This window comes from Hypanus sabinus, chromosome 2 (assembly GCF_030144855.1).
Source record: "Hypanus sabinus isolate sHypSab1 chromosome 2, sHypSab1.hap1, whole genome shotgun sequence".
NCBI classification, from domain to species: Eukaryota; Metazoa; Chordata; class Chondrichthyes; order Myliobatiformes; family Dasyatidae; genus Hypanus; species Hypanus sabinus.
Window position 1 is genome coordinate 85,709,029 of NC_082707.1, and position 21,053 is coordinate 85,730,081.

Sequence of the window (21,053 nt, forward strand, 5' to 3'; positions counted from 1 at the left end):
GGCAGGCAGTTCCCACAGTTCGGGGCAGGTAGGCAGGCAGATCCCACAGTTCGAGGCAGGCAGGCAGGCAGATCCCACAGTTCGAGGCTGGCAGGCAGATCGCACAGTTCGAGGCAGGCAGGCAGGCAGATCCCACAGTTCGGGGCAGGCAGGCAGGCAGATCCCACAGTTCGGGGCAGGCAGGCAGATCCCACAGTTCGGGACAGGAAGGCAGATCCCACAGTTCGAGGCAGGCAGGCAGGCAGACCCCACAGTTTGGGGCAGGCAGGCAGGCAGATCCCACAGTTCGAGGCAGGCAGATCCCACAGTTCGAGGCAGGCAGGCAGGCAGATCCCACAGTTCAAGGCAGGCAGGCAGGCGGATCCCACAGTTCGGGGCATGCAAATCTCACAGTTCGGGGCCGGCAGGCAGATCCCACAGTTCGAGGCAGGCAGGCAGATCCCACAGTTCAAGGCAGGCAGGCAGATCCCTCAGTTCGTGGCAGGCAGGCAGATCCCACAGTTCGGGGCAGGCAGGCGGATCCCACAGTTCGGGGCATGCAGATCCCACAGTTCGGGGCAGGCAGGCAGATCCCACAGTTCGAGGCAGGCAGATCCCACAGTTCGGGGCAGGGAGGCAGGCAGATCCCACAGTTCGGGGCAGGGAGGCTGATCCCACAGTTCGGGACAGACAGCCAGGCAGATCCCACAGTTCGGGGCAGGGAGGCAGATCCCACAGGTCGAGGCAGGCAGGCAGATCCCACAGTTCGGGACAGACAGATCCCACAGTTCGGGGCAGGTAGGCAGGCAGATCCCACAGTTCGAGGCAGGCAGGCAGGCAGATCCCACAGTTCGGGGCAGGCAGGCAGGCAGATCCCACAGTTCGGGGCAGGCAGGCATATCCCACAGTTCGGGACAGGCAGGCAGATCCCACAGTTCGGGGCAGGCAGGCATATCCCACAGTTCGGGACAGGCAGGCAGATCCCACAGTTCGGGGCAGGCAGGCATATCCCACAGTTCGGGGCAGACAGGCAGATCCCACAGTTCGGGACAGACAGGCGGGCTGGCAGATCCCACAGTTCGGGGCAGGCAGGCAGGCAGATCCCACAGTTCGAGGCAGGCAGGCAGATCCCACAGTTCGGGGCAGGCAGGCAGATCCCACAGTTCGGGGCAGGCTGGCAGATCCCACAGTTCGGGGCAGGCAGGCAGATCCCACAGTTCGGGGCAGGCTGGCAGATCCCACAGTACGGGGCAGGCAGATCCCACAGTTCGGGGCAGGTAGGCAGGCAGATCCCACAGTTCGAGGCAGGCAGGCAGCCAGATCCCACAGTTCGAGGCTGGCAGGCAGATCCCACAGTTCGAGGCAGGCAGGCATGCAGATCCCACAGTTCGGGGCAGGCAGGCAGGCAGATCCCACAGTTCGGGGCAGGCAGGCAGATCCCACAGTTCGGGACAGGAAGGCAGATCCCACAGTTCGAGGCAGGCAGGCAGGCAGACCCCACAGTTTGGGGCAGGCAGGCAGGCAGATCCCACAGTTCGAGACAGGCAGATCCCACAGTTCGAGGCAGGCAGGCAGGCAGATCCCACAGTTCGGGGCAGGCAGGCAGATCCCACAGTTCGGGGCAGGCAGGCAGATCACACAGTTCGAGGCAGGCAGGCAGATCCCACAGTTCAAGGCAGGCAGGCAGATTCCACAGTTCGTGGCAGGCAGGCAGATCCCGCAGTTCGGGGCAGGCAGGCGGATCCCACAGTTCGGGGCATGCAAATCCCACAGTTCGGGGCAGGCAGGCAGATCCCACAGTTCGAGGCAGGCAGGCAGATCCCACAGTTCGGGACAGACAGCCAGGCAGATCCCACCGTTCGAGGCAGGCAGGCAGGCAGATCCCACAGTTCGAGGCAGGCAGATCCCACAGTTCAAGGCAGGCTGGCAGGCAGATCCCACAGTTCGAGGCAGGCAGGCAGATCCCACAGTTTGGGGCAGGCAGGCAGATCCCACAGTACGGGGCCGGCAGATCCACAGTTCGAGGCAGGCAGGCAGATCCCACAGTTCGGGGCAGGTAGGCAGGCAGATCCCACAGTTCGAGGCAGGCAGGCAGGCAGATCCCACAGTTCGAGGCTGGCAGGGAGATCCCACAGTTCGAGGCTGGCAGGCAGGCGGATCCCACAGTTCGGGGCATGCAAATCCCACAGTTCGGGGCAGGCAGGCAGATCCCACAGTTCGAGGCAGGCAGGCAGATCCCACAGTTCGGGACAGACAGCCAGGCAGATCCCACCGTTCGAGGCAGGCAGGCAGGCAGATCCCACAGTTCGAGGCAGGCAGATCCCACAGTTCAAGGCAGGCTGGCAGGCAGATCCCAGAGGTCGAGGCAGGCAGGCAGATCCCACAGTTTGGGGCAGGCAGGCAGATCCCACAGTACGGGGCCGGCAGATCCACAGTTCGAGGCAGGCAGGCAGATCCCACAGTTTGGGGCACGCAGATCCCACAGTTCAAGGCAGGCTGGCAGGCAGATCCCACAGTTCAAGGCAGGCAGGCAGATCCCACAGTTTGGGGCAGGCCAGCAGATCCCACAGTTCGGAGCAGGCAGGCAGGCAGTTCCCACAGTTCGGGGCAGGCTGGCAGGCAGATCCCACAGTTTGGGGCAGGCAGGCAGATCCCACAGTACGGGGCCGGCAGATCCACAGTTCGAGGCAGGCAGGCAGATCCCACAGTTTGGGGCAGGCCGGCAGATCCCACAGTTCGGAGCAGGCAGGCAGGCAGATCCCACAGTTCGGGGCAGACAGGCGGGCAGGCAGATCCCACAGTTCGGGGCAGGCAGGCAGGCAGATCCGTGGCAGGCAGGCAGATCCCACAGTTCGGGGCAGGCAGGCAGAATCCACAGTTCGAGGCAGGTAGGCAGGCAGATCCCACAGTTCAGGGAAGGCAGGCAGATCCCACAGTTCAGGGAAGGCAGGCAGATCCCACAGTTCGAGGCAGGCAGGCAGATCCCACAGTTCGAGGCAGGAAGGCAGATCCCACAGTTCGGGGCAGGCTGGCAGATCCCACAGTTCGGGGCAGGCAGATCCCACAGTTCGGGGCAGGCTGGCAGATCCCACAGTTCGGGGAGGCAGAACGCACAGTTCGGGGCTGGCAGGCAGATCCCACAGTTCAGGGCAGGGAGGCAGATCCCACAGTTCGAGGCAGGCAGGCAGATCCCACAGTTTGGGGCAGGCAGGCAGATCCCACAGTTCGAGGCAGGCAGGCAGATCCCACAGTTCGGGACAGACAGCCAGTCAGATCCCACAGTTCGAGGCAGGCAGGCAGGCAGATCCCACAGTTCGGGGCAGGCAGGCAGATCCCACAGTTCGGAGCAGGCAGGCAGATCACACAGTTCGAGGCAGGCAGGCAGATCCCACAGTTCAAGGCAGGCAGGCAGATTCCACAGTTCGTGGCAGGCAGGCAGATCCCACAGTTCGGGGCAGGCAGGCGGATCCCACAGTTCGGGGCATGCAAATCCCACAGTTCGGGGCAGGCAGGCAGATCCCACAGTTCGAGGCAGGCAGGCAGATCCCACAGTTCAGGACAGACAGCCAGGCAGATCCCACCGTTCGAGGCAGGCAGGCAGGCAGATCCCACAGTTCGAGGCAGGCAGATCCCACAGTTCGGGGCAGGCAGGCAGATCACACAGTTCGAGGCAGGCAGGCAGATCCTACAGTTCAAGGCAGGCTGGCAGATCCCACAGTTCGGGGCAGGCCGGCAGGCATATCCCACAGTTCGGGGCAGGCAGGCAGATCCCACAGTTCGGGGCAGGCTGGCAGATCCCACAGTTCGGGGAGGCAGAACGCACAGTTCGGGGCTGGCAGGCAGATCCCACAGTTCGAGGCAGGCAGGCAGATCCCACAGTTCGAGGCAGGCAGGCAGATCCCACAGTTCAAGGCAGGCAGGCAGATCCCACAGTTCGGGACAGACAGCCAGTCAGATCCCACAGTTCGAGGCAGGCAGGCAGGCAGATCCCACAGTTCGGGGCAGGCAGGCAGATCCCACAGTTCGGGGCAGGCAGGCAGATCACACAGTTCGAGGCAGGCAGGCAGATCCCACAGTTCAAGGCAGGCAGGCAGATTCCACAGTTCGTGGCAGGCAGGCAGATCCCGCAGTTCGGGGCAGGCAGGCGGATCCCACAGTTCGGGGCATGCAAATCCCACAGTTCGGGGCAGGCAGGCAGATCCCACAGTTCGAGGCAGGCAGGCAGATCCCACAGTTCGGGACAGACAGCCAGGCAGATCCCACCGTTCGAGGCAGGCAGGCAGGCAGATCCCACAGTTCGAGGCAGGCAGATCCCACAGTTCAAGGCAGGCTGGCAGGCAGATCCCACAGTTCGAGGCAGGCAGGCAGATCCCACAGTTTGGGGCAGGCAGGCAGATCCCACAGTACGGGGCCGGCAGATCCACAGTTCGAGGCAGGCAGGCAGATCCCACAGTTCGGGGCAGGTAGGCAGGCAGATCCCACAGTTCGAGGCAGGCAGGCAGGCAGATCCCACAGTTCGAGGCTGGCAGGGAGATCCCACAGTTCGAGGCAGGCAGGCAGGCGGATCCCACAGTTCGGGGCATGCAAATCCCACAGTTCGGGGCAGGCAGGCAGATCCCACAGTTCGAGGCAGGCAGGCAGATCCCACAGTTCGGGACAGACAGCCAGGCAGATCCCACCGTTCGAGGCAGGCAGGCAGGCAGATCCCACAGTTCGAGGCAGGCAGATCCCACAGTTCAAGGCAGGCTGGCAGGCAGATCCCACAGTTCGAGGCAGGCAGGCAGATCCCACAGTTAGGGGCAGGCAGGTAGATCCCACAGTACGGGGCCGGCAGATCCACAGTTCGAGGCAGGCAGGCAGATCCCACAGTTTGGGGCAGGCAGATCCCACAGTTCAAGGCAGGCTGGCAGGCAGATCCCACAGTTCAAGGCAGGCAGGCAGATCCCACAGTTTGGGGCAGGCCAGCAGATCCCACAGTTCGGAGCAGGCAGGCAGGCAGATCCCACAGTTCGGGGCAGGCTGGCAGGCAGATCCCACAGTTTGGGGCAGGCAGGCAGATCCCACAGTACGGGGCCGGCAGATCCACAGTTCGAGGCAGGCAGGCAGATCCCACAGTTTGGGGCAGGCCGGCAGATCCCACAGTTCGGAGCAGGCAGGCAGGCAGATCCCACAGTTCGGGGCAGACAGGCGGGCTGGCAGATCCCACAGTTCGGGGCAGGCAGGCAGGCAGATCCGTGGCAGGCAGGCAGATCCCACAGTTCGGGGCAGGCAGGCAGAATCCACAGTTCGAGGCAGGTAGGCAGGCAGATCCCACAGTTCAGGGAAGGCAGGCAGATCCCACAGTTCAGGGAAGGCAGGCAGATCCCACAGTTCGAGGCAGGCAGGCAGATCCCACAGTTCGAGGCAGGAAGGCAGATCCCACAGTTCGGGGCAGGCTGGCAGATCCCACAGTTCGGGGCAGGCAGATCCCACAGTTCGGGGCAGGCTGGCAGATCCCACAGTTCGGGGAGGCAGAACGCACAGTTCGGGGCTGGCAGGCAGATCCCACAGTTCAGGGCAGGGAGGCAGATCCCACAGTTCGAGGCAGGCAGGCAGATCCCACAGTTTGGGGCAGGCAGGCAGATCCCACAGTTCGAGGCAGGCAGGCAGATCCCACAGTTCGGGACAGACAGCCAGTCAGATCCCACAGTTCGAGGCAGGCAGGCAGGCAGATCCCACAGTTCGGGGCAGGCAGGCAGATCCCACAGTTCGGAGCAGGCAGGCAGATCACACAGTTCGAGGCAGGCAGGCAGATGCCACAGTTCAAGGCAGGCAGGCAGATTCCACAGTTCGTGGCAGGCAGGCAGATCCCACAGTTCGGGGCAGGCAGGCGGATCCCACAGTTCGGGGCATGCAAATCCCACAGTTCGGGGCAGGCAGGCAGATCCCACAGTTCGAGGCAGGCAGGCAGATCCCACAGTTCAGGACAGACAGCCAGGCAGATCCCACCGTTCGAGGCAGGCAGGCAGGCAAATCCCACAGTTCGAGGCAGGCAGATCCCACAGTTCAAGGCAGGCTGGCAGGCAGATCCCACAGTTCGAGGCAGGCAGGCAGATCCCACAGTTCGGGACAGACAGGCGGGCTGGCAGATCCCACAGTTCGGGGCAGGCAGGCAGGCAGATCCGAGGCAGGCAGGCAGATCCCACAGTTCGGGGCAGGCAGGCAGAATCCACAGTTCGGGGCAGACTGGCAGATCCCACAGTTCGGGACAGACAGGCGGGCTGGCAGATCCCACAGTTCGGGGCAGGCAGGCAGGCAGATCCGAGGCAGGCAGGCAGATCCCACAGTTCGGGGCAGGCAGGCAGAATCCACAGTTCGAGGCAGGTAGGCAGGCAGATCCCACAGTTCAGGGAAGGCAGGCAGATCCCACAGTTCGAGGCAGGCAGGCAGATCCCACAGTTCGAGGCAGGCAGGCAGGCAGATCCCACAGTTCGGGGCAGGCAGGCATATCCCACAGTTCGGGACAGGCAGGCAGATCCCACCATTCGGGGTAGACAGGCAGATCCCACAGTTCGGGACAGACAGGCGGGCTGGCAGATCCCACAGTTCGGGGCAGGCAGGCAGGCAGATCCCACAGTTCGAGGCAGGCAGGCAGATCCCACAGTTCGGGGCATGCAGATCCCACAGTTCGGGGCAGGCAGGCAGATCCCACAGTTCGAGGCAGGCAGATCCCACAGTTCGGGGCAGGGAGGCAGGCAGATCCCACAGTTCGGGGCAGGGAGGCTGATCCCACAGTTCGGGACAGACAGCCAGGCAGATCGCAAAGTTCGGGGCAGGCAGGCAGATCCCACAGGTCGAGGCAGGCAGGCAGATCCCACAGTTCGGGACAGACAGCCAGGCAGATCCCACAATTCGAGGCAGGCAGGCAGGCAGATCCCACAGTTCGGGACAGGCAGGCAGATTCCACAGTTCGGGGCAGGGAAGCAGATCCCACAGTTCGGGGCAGGCTGGCAGATCCCACAGTTCGGGGCAGGCAGGCAGATCCCACAGTTCGGGGCAGGCTGGCAGATCCCACAGTTCGGGGCAGGCAGATCCCACAGTTCGGGGCAGGTAGGCAGGCAGATCCCACAGTTCGAGGCAGGCAGGCAGGCAGATCCCACAGTTCGAGGATGGCAGGCAGATCCCACAGTTCGAGGCAGGCAGGCAGGCAGATCTCACAGTTCGGGGCAGGCAGATCCCACAGTTCGGGGCAGGCAGGCATATCCCACAGTTCGGGACAGGCAGGCAGATCCCACAGTTCGGGGCAGGCAGGCATATCCCACAGTTCGGGACAGGCAGGCAGATCCCACAGTTCGGGGCAGGCAGGCATATCCCACAGTTCAGGGCAGACAGGCAGATCCCACAGTTCGGGACAGACAGGCGGGCTGGCAGATCCCACAGTTCGGGGCAGGCACGCAGGCAGATCCCACAGTTCGAGGCAGGCAGGCAGATCCCACAGTTCGGGGCAGGCAGGCAGATCCCACAGTTCGGGGCAGGCTGGCAGATCCCACAGTACGGGGCAGGCAGGCAGATCCCACAGTTCGGGGCAGGCTGGCAGATCCCACAGTTCGGGGCAGGCAGTTCCCACAGTTCGGGGCAGGTAGGCAGGCAGATCCCACAGTTCGAGGCAGGCAGGCAGGCAGATCCCACAGTTCGAGGCTGGCAGGCAGATCGCACAGTTCGAGGCAGGCAGGCAGGCAGATCCCACAGTTCGGGGCAGGCAGGCAGGCAGATCCCACAGTTCGGGGCAGGCAGGCAGATCCCACAGTTCGGGACAGGAAGGCAGATCCCACAGTTCGAGGCAGGCAGGCAGGCAGACCCCACAGTTTGGGGCAGGCAGGCAGGCAGATCCCACAGTTCGAGGCAGGCAGATCCCACAGTTCGAGGCAGGCAGGCAGGCAGATCCCACAGTTCAAGGCAGGCAGGCAGGCGGATCCCACAGTTCGGGGCATGCAAATCTCACAGTTCGGGGCCGGCAGGCAGATCCCACAGTTCGAGGCAGGCAGGCAGATCCCACAGTTCAAGGCAGGCAGGCAGATCCCTCAGTTCGTGGCAGGCAGGCAGATCCCACAGTTCGGGGCAGGCAGGCGGATCCCACAGTTCGGGGCATGCAGATCCCACAGTTCGGGGCAGGCAGGCAGATCCCACAGTTCGAGGCAGGCAGATCCCACAGTTCGGGGCAGGGAGGCAGGCAGATCCCACAGTTCGGGGCAGGGAGGCTGATCCCACAGTTCGGGACAGACAGCCAGGCAGATCCCACAGTTCGGGGCAGGGAGGCAGATCCCACAGGTCGAGGCAGGCAGGCAGATCCCACAGTTCGGGACAGACAGATCCCACAGTTCGGGGCAGGTAGGCAGGCAGATCCCACAGTTCGAGGCAGGCAGGCAGGCAGATCCCACAGTTCGGGGCAGGCAGGCAGGCAGATCCCACAGTTCGGGGCAGGCAGGCATATCCCACAGTTCGGGACAGGCAGGCAGATCCCACAGTTCGGGGCAGGCAGGCATATCCCACAGTTCGGGACAGGCAGGCAGATCCCACAGTTCGGGGCAGGCAGGCATATCCCACAGTTCGGGGCAGACAGGCAGATCCCACAGTTCGGGACAGACAGGAGGGCTGGCAGATCCCACAGTTCGGGGCAGGCAGGCAGGCAGATCCCACAGTTCGAGGCAGGCAGGCAGATCCCACAGTTCGGGGCAGGCAGGCAGATCCCACAGTTCGGGGCAGGCTGGCAGATCCCACAGTTCGGGGCAGGCAGGCAGATCCCACAGTTCGGGGCAGGCTGGCAGATCCCACAGTACGGGGCAGGCAGATCCCACAGTTCGGGGCAGGTAGGCAGGCAGATCCCACAGTTCGAGGCAGGCAGGCAGGCAGATCCCACAGTTCGAGGCTGGCAGGCAGATCCCACAGTTCGAGGCAGGCAGGCATGCAGATCCCACAGTTCGGGGCAGGCAGGCAGGCAGATCCCACAGTTCGGGGCAGGCAGGCAGATCCCACAGTTCGGGACAGGAAGGCAGATCCCACAGTTCGAGGCAGGCAGGCAGGCAGACCCCACAGTTTGGGGCAGGCAGGCAGGCAGATCCCACAGTTCGAGGCAGGCAGATCCCACAGTTCGAGGCAGGCAGGCAGGCAGATCCCACAGTTCGGGGCAGGCAGGCAGATCCCACAGTTCGGGGCAGGCAGGCAGATCACACAGTTCGAGGCAGGCAGGCAGATCCCACAGTTCAAGGCAGGCAGGCAGATTCCACAGTTCGTGGCAGGCAGGCAGATCCCGCAGTTCGGGGCAGGCAGGCGGATCCCACAGTTCGGGGCATGCAAATCCCACAGTTCGGGGCAGGCAGGCAGATCCCACAGTTCGAGGCAGGCAGGCAGATCCCACAGTTCGGGACAGACAGCCAGGCAGATCCCACCGTTCGAGGCAGGCAGGCAGGCAGATCCCACAGTTCGAGGCAGGCGGATCCCACAGTTCAAGGCAGGCTGGCAGGCAGATCCCACAGTTCGAGGCAGGCAGGCAGATCCCACAGTTTGGGGCAGGCAGGCAGATCCCACAGTTCGGGGCAGGCAGGCAGGCAGATCCCACAGTTCGGGGCAGGCAGGCATATCCCACAGTTCGGGACAGGCAGGCAGATCCCACAGTTCGGGGCAGGCAGGCATATCCCACAGTTCGGGACAGGCAGGCAGATCCCACAGTTCGGGGCAGGCAGGCATATCCCACAGTTCGGGGCAGACAGGCAGATCCCACAGTTCGGGACAGACAGGAGGGCTGGCAGATCCCACAGTTCGGGGCAGGCAGGCAGGCAGATCCCACAGTTCGAGGCAGGCAGGCAGATCCCACAGTTCGGGGCAGGCAGGCAGATCCCACAGTTCGGGGCAGGCTGGCAGATCCCACAGTTCGGGGCAGGCAGGCAGATCCAACAGTTCGGGGCAGGCTGGCAGATCCCACAGTACGGGGCAGGCAGATCCCACAGTTCGGGGCAGGTAGGCAGGCAGATCCCACAGTTCGAGGCAGGCAGGCAGGCAGATCCCACAGTTCGAGGCTGGCAGGCAGATCCCACAGTTCGAGGCAGGCAGGCATGCAGATCCCACAGTTCAGGGCAGGCAGGCAGGCAGATCCCACAGTTCGGGGCAGGCAGGCAGATCCCACAGTTCGGGACAGGAAGGCAGATCCCACAGTTCGAGGCAGGCAGGCAGGCAGACCCCACAGTTTGGGGCAGGCAGGCAGGCAGATCCCACAGTTCGAGGCAGGCAGATCCCACAGTTCGAGGCAGGCAGGCAGGCAGATCCCACAGTTCGGGGCAGGCAGGCAGATCCCACAGTTCGGGGCAGGCAGGCAGATCACACAGTTCGAGGCAGGCAGGCAGATCCCACAGTTCAAGGCAGGCAGGCAGATTCCACAGTTCGTGGCAGGCAGGCAGATCCCGCAGTTCGGGGCAGGCAGGCGGATCCCACAGTTCGGGGCATGCAAATCCCACAGTTCGGGGCAGGCAGGCAGATCCCACAGTTCGAGGCAGGCAGGCAGATCCCACAGTTCGGGACAGACAGCCAGGCAGATCCCACCGTTCGAGGCAGGCAGGCAGGCAGATCCCACAGTTCGAGGCAGGCAGATCCCACAGTTCAAGGCAGGCTGGCAGGCAGATCCCACAGTTCGAGGCAGGCAGGCAGATCCCACAGTTTGGGGCAGGCAGGCAGATCCCACAGTACGGGGCCGGCAGATCCACAGTTCGAGGCAGGCAGGCAGATCCCACAGTTCGGGGCAGGTAGGCAGGCAGATCCCACAGTTCGAGGCAGGCAGGCAGGCAGATCCCACAGTTCGAGGCTGGCAGGGAGATCCCACAGTTCGAGGCAGGCAGGCAGGCGGATCCCACAGTTCGGGGCATGCAAATCCCACAGTTCGGGGCAGGCAGGCAGATCCCACAGTTCGAGGCAGGCAGGCAGATCCCACAGTTCGGGACAGACAGCCAGGCAGATCCCACCGTTCGAGGCAGGCAGGCAGGCAGATCCCACAGTTCGAGGCAGGCAGATCCCACAGTTCAAGGCAGGCTGGCAGGCAGATCCCACAGTTCGAGGCAGGCAGGCAGATCCCACAGTTAGGGGCAGGCAGGCAGATCCCACAGTACGGGGCCGGCAGATCCACAGTTCGAGGCAGGCAGGCAGATCCCACAGTTTGGGGCAGGCAGATCCCACAGTTCAAGGCAGGCTGGCAGGCAGATCCCACAGTTCAAGGCAGGCAGGCAGATCCCACAGTTTGGGGCAGGCCAGCAGATCCCACAGTTCGGAGCAGGCAGGCAGGCAGATCCCACAGTTCGAGGCAGGCAGGCAGATCCCACAGTTTGGGGCAGGCAGGCAGATCCCACAGTACGGGGCCGGCAGATCCACAGTTCGAGGCAGGCAGGCAGATCCCACAGTTTGGGGCAGGCAGATCCCACAGTTCAAGGCAGGCTGGCAGGCAGATCCCACAGTTCAAGGCAGGCAGGCAGATCCCACAGTTTGGGGCAGGCCAGCAGATCCCACAGTTCGGAGCAGGCAGGCAGGCAGTTCCCACAGTTCGGGGCAGGCTGGCAGGCAGATCCCACAGTTTGGGGCAGGCAGGCAGATCCCACAGTACGGGGCCGGCAGATCCACAGTTCGAGGCAGGCAGGCAGATCCCACAGTTTGGGGCAGGCCGGCAGATCCCACAGTTCGGAGCAGGCAGGCAGGCAGATCCCACAGTTCGGGGCAGACAGGCGGGCTGGCAGATCCCACAGTTCGGGGCAGGCAGGCAGGCAGATCCGTGGCAGGCAGGCAGATCCCACAGTTCGGGGCAGGCAGGCAGAATCCACAGTTCGAGGCAGGTAGGCAGGCAGATCCCACAGTTCAGGGAAGGCAGGCAGATCCCACAGTTCAGGGAAGGCAGGCAGATCCCACAGTTCGAGGCAGGCAGGCAGATCCCACAGTTCGAGGCAGGAAGGCAGATCCCACAGTTCGGGGCAGGCTGGCAGATCCCACAGTTCGGGGCAGGCAGATCCCACAGTTCGGGGCAGGCTGGCAGATCCCACAGTTCGGGGAGGCAGAACGCACAGTTCGGGGCTGGCAGGCAGATCCCACAGTTCAGGGCAGGGAGGCAGATCCCACAGTTCGAGGCAGGCAGGCAGATCCCACAGTTTGGGGCAGGCAGGCAGATCCCACAGTTCGAGGCAGGCAGGCAGATCCCACAGTTCGGGGCAGGCAGGCAGATCCCACAGTTCGGAGCAGGCAGGCAGATCACACAGTTCGAGGCAGGCAGGCAGATCCCACAGTTCAAGGCAGGCAGGCAGATTCCACAGTTCGTGGCAGGCAGGCGGATCCCACAGTTCGGGGCATGCAAATCCCACAGTTCGGGGCAGGCAGGCAGATCCCACAGTTCGAGGCAGGCAGGCAGATCCCACAGTTCAGGACAGACAGCCAGGCAGATCCCACCGTTCGAGGCAGGCAGGCAGGCAGATCCCACAGTTCGAGGCAGGCAGATCCCACAGTTCGGGGCAGGCAGGCAGATCACACAGTTCGAGGCAGGCAGGCAGATCCTACAGTTCAAGGCAGGCTGGCAGATCGCACAGTTCGGGGCAGGCCGGCAGGCATATCCCACAGTTCGGGGCAGGCAGGCAGATCCCACAGTTCGGGGCAGGCTGGCAGATCCCACAGTTCGGGGAGGCAGAACGCACAGTTCGGGGCTGGCAGGCAGTTCCCACAGTTCGAGGCAGGCAGGCAGATCCCACAGTTCGAGGCAGGCAGGCAGATCCCACAGTTCAAGGCAGGCAGGCAGATCCCACAGTTGGGGACAGACAGCCAGTCAGATCCCACAGTTCGAGGCAGGCAGGCAGGCAGATCCCACAGTTCGGGGCAGGCAGGCAGATCCCACAGTTCGGGGCAGGCAGGCAGATCACACAGTTCGAGGCAGGCAGGCAGATCCCACAGTTCAAGGCAGGCAGGCAGATTCCACAGTTCGTAGCAGGCAGGCAGATCCCGCAGTTCGGGGCAGGCAGGCGGATCCCACAGTTCGGGGCATGCAAATCCCACAGTTCGGGGCAGGCAGGCAGATCCCACAGTTCGAGGCAGGCAGGCAGATCCCACAGTTCGGGACAGACAGCCAGGCAGATCCCACCGTTCGAGGCAGGCAGGCAGGCAGATCCCACAGTTCGAGGCAGGCAGATCCCACAGTTCAAGGCAGGCTGGCAGGCAGATCCCACAGTTCGAGGCAGGCAGGCAGATCCCACAGTTTGGGGCAGGCAGGCAGATCCCACAGTACGGGGCCGGCAGATCCACAGTTTGAGGCAGGCAGGCAGATCCCACAGTTCGGGGCAGGTAGGCAGGCAGATCCCACAGTTCGAGGCAGGCAGGCAGGCAGATCCCACAGTTCGAGGCTGGCAGGGAGATCCCACAGTTCGAGGCAGGCAGGCAGGCGGATCCCACAGTTCGGGGCATGCAAATCCCACAGTTCGGTGCAGGCAGGCAGATCCCACAGTTCGAGGCAGGCAGGCAGATCCCACAGTTCGGGACAGACAGCCAGGCAGATCCCACCGTTCGAGGCAGGCAGGCAGGCAGATCCCACAGTTCGAGGCAGGCAGATCCCACAGTTCAAGGCAGGCTGGCAGGCAGATCCCACAGTTCGAGGCAGGCAGGCAGATCCCACAGTTAGGGGCAGGCAGGCAGATCCCACAGTACGGGGCCGGCAGATCCACAGTTCGAGGCAGGCAGGCAGATCCCAAAGTTTGGGGCAGGCAGATCCCACAGTTCAAGGCAAGCTGGCAGGCAGATCCCACAGTTCAAGGCAGGCAGGCAGATCCCACAGTTTGGGGCAGGCCAGCAGATCCCAGAGTTCGGAGCAGGCAGGCAGGCAGATCCCACAGTTCGGGGCAGGCTGGCAGGCAGATCCCACAGTTTGGGGCAGGCAGGCAGATCCCACAGTACGGGGCCGGCAGATCCACAGTTCGAGGCAGGCAGGCAGATCCCACAGTTTGGGGCAGGCCGGCAGATCCCACAGTTCGGAGCAGGCAGGCAGGCAGATCCCACAGTTCGGGGCAGACAGGCGGGCTGGCAGATCCCACAGTTCGGGGCAGGCAGGCAGGCAGATCCGTGGCAGGCAGGCAGATCCCACAGTTCGGGGCAGGCAGGCAGAATCCACAGTTCGAGGCAGGTAGGCAGGCAGATCCCACAGTTCAGGGAAGGCAGGCAGATCCCACAGTTCAGGGAAGGCAGGCAGATCCCACAGTTCGAGGCAGGCAGGCAGATCCCACAGTTCGAGGCAGGAAGGCAGATCCCACAGTTCGGGGCAGGCTGGCAGATCCCACAGTTCGGGGCAGGCAGATCCCACAGTTCGGGGCAGGCTGGCAGATCCCACAGTTCGGGGAGGCAGAACGCACAGTTCGGGGCTGGCAGGCAGATCCCACAGTTCAGGGCAGGGAGGCAGATCCCACAGTTCGAGGCAGGCAGGCAGATCCCACAGTTTGGGGCAGGCAGGCAGATCCCACAGTTCGAGGCAGGCAGGCAGATCCCACAGTTCGGGACAGACAGCCAGTCAGATCCCACAGTTCGAGGCAGGCAGGCAGGCAGATCCCACAGTTCGGGGCATGCAGGCAGATCCCACAGTTCGGAGCAGGCAGGCAGATCACACAGTTCGAGGCAGGCAGGCAGATGCCACAGTTCAAGGCAGGCAGGCAGATTCCACAGTTCGTGGCAGGCAGGCAGATCCCACAGTTCGGGGCAGGCAGGCGGATCCCACAGTTCGGGGCATGCAAATCCCACAGTTCGGGGCAGGCAGGCAGATCCCACAGTTCGAGGCAGGCAGGCAGATCCCACAGTTCAGGACAGACAGCCAGGCAGATCCCACCGTTCGAGGCAGGCAGGCAGGCAGATCCCACAGTTCGAGGCAGGCAGATCCCACAGTTCAAGGCAGGCTGGCAGGCAGATCCCACAGTTCGAGGCAGGCAGGCAGATCCCACAGTTCGGGACAGACAGGCGGGCTGGCAGATCCCACAGTTCGGGGCAGGCAGGCAGGCAGATCCGAGGCAGGCAGGCAGATCCCACAGTTCGGGGCAGGCAGGCAGAATCCACAGTTCGGGGCAGACTGGCAGATCCCACAGTTCGGGACAGACAGGCGGGCTGGCAGATCCCACAGTTCGGGGCAGGCAGGCAGGCAGATCCCACAGTTCGGGGCAGGCAGGCAGAATCCACAGTTCGAGGCAGGTAGGCAGGCAGATCCCACAGTTCAGGGAAGGCAGGCAGATCCCACAGTTCGAGGCAGGCAGGCAGATCCCACAGTTCGAGGCAGGCAGGCAGGCAGATCCCACAGTTCGGGGCAGGCAGGCATATCCCACAGTTCGGGACAGGCAGGCAGATCCCACCGTTCGGGGTAGACAGGCAGATCCCACAGTTCGGGACAGACAGGCGGGCTGGCAGATCCCACAGTTCGGGGCAGGCAGGCAGGCAGATCCCACAGTTCGAGGCAGGCAGGCAGATCCCACAGTTCGGGGCAGGCAGGCAGATCCCACAGTTCGGGGCAGGCTGGCAGATCCCACAGTTCGGGGCAGACAGGCGGGCTGGCAGATCCCACAGTTCGGGGCAGGCAGGCAGGCAGATCCGTGGCAGGCAGGCAGATCCCACAGTTCGGGGCAGGCAGGCAGAATCCACAGTTCGAGGCAGGTAGGCAGGCAGATCCCACAGTTCAGGGAAGGCAGGCAGATCCCACAGTTCAGGGAAGGCAGGCAGATCCCACAGTTCGAGGCAGGCAGGCAGATCCCACAGTTCGAGGCAGGAAGGCAGATCCCACAGTTCGGGGCAGGCTGGCAGATCCCACAGTTCGGGGCAGGCAGATCCCACAGTTCGGGGCAGGCTGGCAGATCCCACAGTTCGGGGAGGCAGAACGCACAGTTCGGGGCTGGCAGGCAGATCCCACAGTTCAGGGCAGGGAGGCAGATCCCACAGTTCGAGGCAGGCAGGCAGATCCCACAGTTTGGGGCAGGCAGGCAGATCCCACAGTTCGAGGCAGGCAGGCAGATCCCACAGTTCGGGACAGACAGCCAGTCAGATCCCACAGTTCGAGGCAGGCAGGCAGGCAGATCCCACAGTTCGGGGCATGCAGGCAGATCCCACAGTTCGGAGCAGGCAGGCAGATCACACAGTTCGAGGCAGGCAGGCAGATGCCACAGTTCAAGGCAGGCAGGCAGATTCCACAGTTCGTGGCAGGCAGGCAGATCCCACAGTTCGGGGCAGGCAGGCGGATCCCACAGTTCGGGGCATGCAAATCCCACAGTTCGGGGCAGGCAGGCAGATCCCACAGTTCGAGGCAGGCAGGCAGATCCCACAGTTCAGGACAGACAGCCAGGCAGATCCCACCGTTCGAGGCAGGCAGGCAGGCAGATCCCACAGTTCGAGGCAGGCAGATCCCACAGTTCAAGGCAGGCTGGCAGGCAGATCCCACAGTTCGAGGCAGGCAGGCAGATCCCACAGTTCGGGACAGACAGGCGGGCTGGCAGATCCCACAGTTCGGGGCAGGCAGGCAGGCAGATCCGAGGCAGGCAGGCAGATCCCACAGTTCGGGGCAGGCAGGCAGAATCCACAGTTCGGGGCAGACTGGCAGATCCCACAGTTCGGGACAGACAGGCGGGCTGGCAGATCCCTCAGTTCGGGGCAGGCAGGCAGGCAGATCCGAGGCAGGCAGGCAGATCCCACAGTTCGGGGCAGGCAGGCAGAATCCACAGTTCGAGGCAGGTAGGCAGGCAGATCCCACAGTTCAGGGAAGGCAGGCAGATCCCACAGTTCGAGGCAGGCAGGCAGATCCCACAGTTCGAGGCAGGCAGGCAGGCAGATCCCACAGTTCGAGGCAGGCAGGCATATCCCACAGTTCGGGACAGGCAGGCAGATCCCACCGTTCGGGGTAGACAGGCAGATCCCACAGTTCGGGACAGACAGGCGGGCTGGCAGATCCCACAGTTCGGGGCAGGCAGGCAGGCAGATCCCACAGTTCGAGGCAGGCAGGCAGATCCCACAGTTCGGGGCAGGCAGGCAGATCCCACAGTTCGGGGCAGGCTGGCAGATCCCACAGTTCGGGGCAGGCAGGCAGATCCCACAGTTCAGGGGAGGCTGGCAGATCCCACAGTTCGGGGCAGGCAGATCCCACAGTTCGGGGCAGGTAGGCAGGCAGATCCCACAGTTCGAGGCAGGGAGGCAGGCAGGCAGGCAGATCCCACAGTTCGAGGCTGGCAGGCAGATCCCACAGTTCGAGGCAGGCAGGCAGGCAGATCCCACAGTTCGGGGCAGGCAGGCAGGCAGATCCCACAGTTCGGGGCAGGCAGGCAGATCCCACAGTTCGGGACAGGAAGGCAGATCCCACAGTTCGAGGCAGGCAGGCAGGCAGACCCCACAGTTTGGGGCAGGCAGGCAGATCCCACAGTACGGGGCCGGCAGATCCACAGTTCGAGGCAGGCAGGCAGATCCCACAGTTTGGGGCAGGCCGGCAGATCCCACAGTTCGGAGCAGGCAGGCAGGCAGATCCCACACTTCGAGGCAGGCAGGCAGGCAGATCCCACAGTTCGGGGCAGGCAGGCAGATCACACAGTTCGGGGCAGGCAGGCAGATCCCACACTTCGAGGCAGGCAGGCAGGCAGATCCCACAGTTCGGGGCAGGCAGGCAGATCACACATTTCGGGGCAGGCAGGCAGATCCCACAGTTCGGGACAGGCAGGCAGGCAGATCCCACCATTCGGGGCAGGCAGGCAGATCCCACAGTTCGGGGCAGACAGGCAGATCCCACAGTTCGGGACAGACAGGCGGGCTGGCAGATCCCACAGTTCGTGGCAGGCAGGCAGGCAGATCCGTGGCGGGCAGGCAGGCAGAATCCACAGTTCGAGGCAGGTAGGCAGGCAGATCCCACAGTTCAGGGAAGGCAGGCAGATCCCACAGTTCGAGGCAGGCAGGCAGATCCCACAGTTCGAGGCAGGAAGGCAGATCCCACAGTTCGGGGCAGGCTGGCAGATCCCACAGTTCGGGGCAGGCAGATCCCACAGTTCGGGGCAGGCTGGCAGATCCCACAGTTCGGGGAGGCAGAACGCACAGTTCGGGGCTGGCAGGCAGATCCCACAGTTCAGGGCAGGGAGGCAGATCCCACAGTTCGAGGCAGGCAGGCAGATCCCACAGTTTGGGGCAGGCAGGCAGATCCCACAGTTCGAGGCAGGCAGGCAGATCCCACAGTTCGGGACAGACAGCCAGTCAGATCCCACAGTTCGAGGCAGGCAGGCAGGCAGATCCCACAGTTCGGGGCAGGCAGGCAGATCCCACAGTTCGGGGCAGGCAGGCAGATCACACAGTTCGAGACAGGCAGGCAGATCCCACAGTTCAAGGCAGGCAGGCAGATTCCACGGTTCGTGGCAGGCAGGCAGATCCCACAGTTCGGGGCAGGCAGGCGGATCCCACAGTTCGGGGCATGCAAATCCCACAGTTCGGGGCAGGCAGGCAGATCCCACAGTTCGAGGCAGGCAGGCAGATCCCACAGTTCGGGACAGACAGCCAGGCAGATCCCACCGTTCGAGGCAGGCAGGCAGGCAGATCGCACAGTTCGAGGCAGGCAGATCCCACAGTTCAAGGCAGGCTGGCAGGCAGATCCCACAGTTCGAGGCAGGCAGGCAGATCCCACAGTTTGGGGCAGGCAGGCAGATCCCACAGTACGGGGCCGGCAGATCCACAGTTCGAGGCAGGCAGGCAGATCCCACAGTTTGGGGCAGGCAGATCCCACAGTTCAAGGCAGGCTGGCAGGCAGATCCCACAGTTCAAGGCAGGCAGGCAGATCCCACAGTTTGGGGCAGGCCAGCAGATCCCACAGTTCTGAGCAGGCAGGCAGGCAGATCCCACAGTTCGGGGCAGGCTGGCAGGCAGATCCCACAGTTTGGGGCAGGCAGGCAGATCCCACAGTACGGGGCCGGCAGATCCACAGTTCGAGGCAGGCAGGCAGATCCCACAGGTAGGGGCAGGCCGGCAGATCCCACAGTTCGGAGCAGGCAGGCAGGCAGATCCCACACTTCGAGGCAGGCAGGCAGGCAGATCCCACAGTTCGGGGCATGCAGGCAGATCACACCGTTCGGGGCAGGCAGGCAGATCCCACAGTTCGGGACAGACAGGCGGGCTGGCAGATCCCACAGTTCGGGGCAGGCAGGCAGGCAGATCCCACAGTTCGAGGCAGGCAGGCAGATCCCACAGTTCGGGGCAGGCAGGCAGATCCCACAGTTCGGGGCAGGCTGGCAGATCCCACAGTTCGGGGCAGGCAGGCAGATCCCACAGTTCGGGGCAGGCTGGCAGATCCCACAGTTCGGGGCAGGCAGATCCCACAGTTCGGGGCAGGTAGGCAGGCAGATCCCACAGTTCGAGGCAGGCAGGCAGGCAGGCAGATCCCAAAGTTCGAGGCTGGCAGGCAGATCCCACAGTTCGAGGCAGGCAGGCAGGCAGATCCCACAGTTCGGGGCAGGTAGGCAGGCAGATCCCACAGTTCGGGGCAGGCAGGCAGATCCCACAGTTCGGGACAGGCAGGCAGATCCCACCGTTCGGGGTAGACAGGCAGATCCCACAGTTCGGGACAGACAGGCGGGCTGGCAGATCCCACAGTTCGGGGCAGGCAGGCAGGCAGATCCCACAGTTCGAGGCAGGCAGGCAGATCCCACAGTTCGGGGCAGGCAGGCAGATCCCACAGTTCGGGGCAGGCTGGCAGATCCCACAGTTCGGGGCAGGCAGGCAGATCCCACAGTTCGGGGCAGGCTGGCAGATCCCACAGTTCGGGGCAGGCAGGTCCCACAGTTCGGGGCAGGTAGGCAGGCAGATCCCACAGTTCGAGGCAGGCAGGCAGGCAGATCCCACAGTTCGAGGCTGGCAGGCAGATCCCACAGTTCGAGGCAGGCAGGCAGGCAGATCCCACAGTTCGGGGCAGGCAGGCAGGCAGATCCCACAGTTCGGGGCAGGCAGGCAGATCCCACAGTTCGGGACAGGAAGGCAGATCCCACAGTTCCAGGCAGGCAGGCAGGCAGACCCCACAGTTTGGGGCAGGTAGGCAGGCAGATCCCACAGTTTGAGGCAGGCAGATCCCACAGTTCGAGGCAGGAAGGCAGGCAGATCCCACAGTTCAAGGCAGGCAGGCAGATCCCACAGTTTGGGGCAGGCAGGCAGATCCCACAGTACGGGGCCGGCAGATCCACAGTTCGAGGCAGGCAGGCAGATCCCACAGTTTGGGGCAGGCAGGCAGATCCCACAGTTCGGAGCAGGCAGGCAGGCAGATCCCATACTTCGAGGCAGGCAGGCAGGCAGATCCCACAGTTCGGGGCAGGCAGGCAGATCACACAGTTCGGGGCAGGCAGGCAGATCCCACAGTTCGGGACAGGCAGGCAGGCAGATCCCACCATTCGGGGCAGGCAGGCAGATCCCACAGTTCGGGGCAGACAGGCAGATCCCACAGTTCGGGACAGACAGGCGGGCTGGCAGATCCCACAGTTCGGGGCAGGCAGGCAGGCAGATCCGAGGCAGGCAGGCAGATCCCACAGTTCGGGTCAGGCAGGCAGAATCCACAGTTCGAGGCAGGTAGGCAGGCAGATCCCACAGTTCAGGGAAGGCAGGCAGATCCCACAGTTCGAGGCAGGCAGGCAGATCCCACAGTTAGAGGCAGGAAGGCAGATCCCACAGTTCGGGGCAGGCTGGCAGATCCCACAGTTCGGGGCAGGCAGATCCCACAGTTCGGGGAGGCAGAACGCACAGTTCGGGGCTGGCAGGCAGATCCCACAGTTCAGGGCAGGGAGGCATATCCCACAGTTCGGGACAGGCAGGCAGATCCCACCGTTCGGGGTAGACAGGCAGATCCCACAGTTCGGGACAGACAGGCGGGCTGGCAGATCCCACAGTTCGGGGCAGGCAGGCAGGCAGATCCCACAGTTCGAGGCAGGCAGGCAGATCCCACAGTTCGGGGCAGGCAGGCAGATCCCACAGTTCGGGGCAGGCTGGCAGATCCCACAGTTCGGGGCAGGCAGGCAGATCCCACAGTTCAGGGGAGGCTGGCAGATCCCACAGTTCGGGGC